Source organism: Sinocyclocheilus anshuiensis, unplaced genomic scaffold (assembly GCF_001515605.1).
Source record: "Sinocyclocheilus anshuiensis isolate Anshui unplaced genomic scaffold, SAMN03320099.WGS_v1.1 scaffold122, whole genome shotgun sequence".
In the NCBI taxonomy this organism is placed as follows: domain Eukaryota; kingdom Metazoa; phylum Chordata; class Actinopteri; order Cypriniformes; family Cyprinidae; genus Sinocyclocheilus; species Sinocyclocheilus anshuiensis.
The window spans coordinates 976,146-978,890 of record NW_015544153.1 but is presented as its reverse complement, the minus strand read 5'-3'; positions in this window follow the sequence as shown (position 1 = coordinate 978,890).

Genomic DNA, 2,745 nt, shown 5'->3' with positions numbered 1-2,745 from the left:
TTTATGGGGGGTTTTTTTTTTTTTTTTTTTTGGTGTTGTGAGGATTTAAGTATTAATATGAATTTGTGACAAAAACTAAAAATGTAAAGTGTCATGTCTTATTTACCACAAGTATACATGAAAATTAAAGGGGAAAAACTATATAAAAAGATGATTCAACAGTCAAACTAAATGTAAGAACAAACCTTCAACCTGTTAATCAACAGCAACAATATTTTGATTAGATTCTACCCTGTGAAATATAAAGGTCAAGGTGCACCAAAGAGCTAATTTTTCTGACTAGTTTTTCTCTAAAGCAATCATTCGTTCCAAAAGACAAATTGAGAGTGAATTGGCTTGTACATATAAACATGAAGTCTGTGCTCTTGGCTGTTCTGGTTGTTGGAGGTAAGAAGTCTTCAAGACTGACAATATAATCTGATTAATATTTTTTATTAAAGGTAACCACAAGGAGAGTCACATAACTGCATATAGGTCAGTATAAGTGTTTAAGAAAAGGAAAAATCTCTTCAAAGGAGATTTTAAATGTAACTAAATCGAGTGTAGAATGTGTCAAGTTCTTAGAAATGTACTCTTTGTATTTCTTCTTTTTTTTTTTTTTCTTGAAATCATGCTGAGGTTGCCGTGCCATGCCGCAAATTAATGTGTATGTGTAATGGAGAAGGCACAACATGACAATGACAGTCCACGTTCATGTTTTTTATTGCTGGAAACAGTTGTGTGTACATCTTCTATGTGTACAACAATTTTGTGTACATCTTCAATCTCCCAATCTTTGACCACTTTATTGAACATCTGAACTTACACATACACAGTAGTCCAATTAAATACACAACGTAAATATATATTTGAATTATGAAAAGTGCATGGGATGAATAGTCTTATGGGATGAAGACCCATGTCTTGAACATTTGTGCAGTGAATGTCCTAATTTTTTAATGACATTGCCCTGATCAAACTGCAGACTCCTGTTACCCTAAGTGACACTATCAGTCCTGCGTGTCTTCCTCCGGATGGGTATGTTCTGCCCCACAATGCTCCCTGCTATGCCACTGGTTGGGGACGTCAGAACAGTAAGTAATGCTGATGGTTATGAATAAAGTTTTTTAGAGGGCAACTATTTTTTAGACTCTTCTTAGAATTTTTTCTTTTTCCAATATCATTGACTAGCCAGTGGTCCCATTTCTGGTACACTGCAGCAGGCTCTTCTGCCTGTGGTGGATTACGCCACCTGCTCTAGGTCTGACTGGTTGGGCTCTCAGGTCACACAAAAAAAGGTCTGCACTGGTGGAGATGGTGTTGTTGCTGGATGTACTGTAAGGAGATACTGGTGATACGAATGGGGTGTGATGAAAGTGGCTTATGTTGATGTCTAATACTTAACCATTGATTGAAATGCACTTATGTACATTGAAGATTAAACATTCAGAACTAATCAGTCGGCCAACACTGAATGTTTTTCAAAAGGAAAAAGTTTGAATGTCTTTCTGTAAACCATTTGAAATTATATTTGTATTATGTTACTCCATAATGGTTAATTGCTTTACTTCGTATTGACAAATGAATAAATGTAAATCTCTGACCCTCTATGTCACACAAAACAGGGCGACAATGGTGGCCCCCTAAATTGTGCAGGTAGCAACGGTAGCTAAATTTACCATAACTATCAAAATATAAACACATATGTTAGGAACAATGACAAAGACTATAGATTATAAACAACAAGTGTGCATTAAACCCACATTGCAGAGGAACGTTCCATCTTCAAACTCAATCTCCACTGGCACACACCAGGTTGCCCCAACAATCACACCTAGTGCAGATAAAATTGTCCACTACAAGGAGCTGGGCCTGCTGCAGGATATTACTGTCTGCAAAGAGACCTAGAGAGAGAGAAAAATCGTTTTTTGTTCTTTGAATTAAGGCTAACACTACATTTATTTCTTATCACTTTATTGTAGTTTATTGGGGACATGCTTCACCCCATTCGGTCAATACACTTCTCATTTACACATACTGATGTTCTGTTCAATTAGACAGATCAAATATCTCTGAAATCCCAAACACACAGACATACACACGTTTAGGCTATACATAGGCCTAGATGTGCTTGAGTCTTTATGCAATTATTCATTAAAGACTGATAAACAATATGGAGGACGGGAGAAAATGTGTGCAAATATCAGATTCAGACGTGCCCAGTAAATGAAGATAGAAACAGACCCACAGCTTTATAGATTATCATGTGGTTTTTACTCGTTTAGAGTAGAGAATCTCTACTAACCTCTCTACTAACAGTCAACTAAGCAGCAATAAGCAAAACCAAAAATACAAGTTTCATGATGCCGGATTTCAGTGGCCCACCATTTATAAAACTAACCTGGACAGCACTACAAACCAGCAACAATTCATGTAGCAATCCACCGACAGTATTCTCAGAACCTTTGTACTGAATAAATAAATACTAAATAAAGTAAATAAATACTAAATAATAATAATAATAAATAAATAAATGTACTAAATAAACAAATAGATATATAACCAGAGTTACATTACTGACCAGAGTGTTAAATGCAGCCTGTGAAATGCACAGATGACATGCTTGCACAATAACACCTTGCACAAAGCTATGCTAAAAACAACAATAAATTTTATTTCATCTGTTCTGAGTTTTGCGAGGGGAAATTAGCTATTATGAATTTGACTATATATATATATATATATACAGTATATACAGTGGGTACG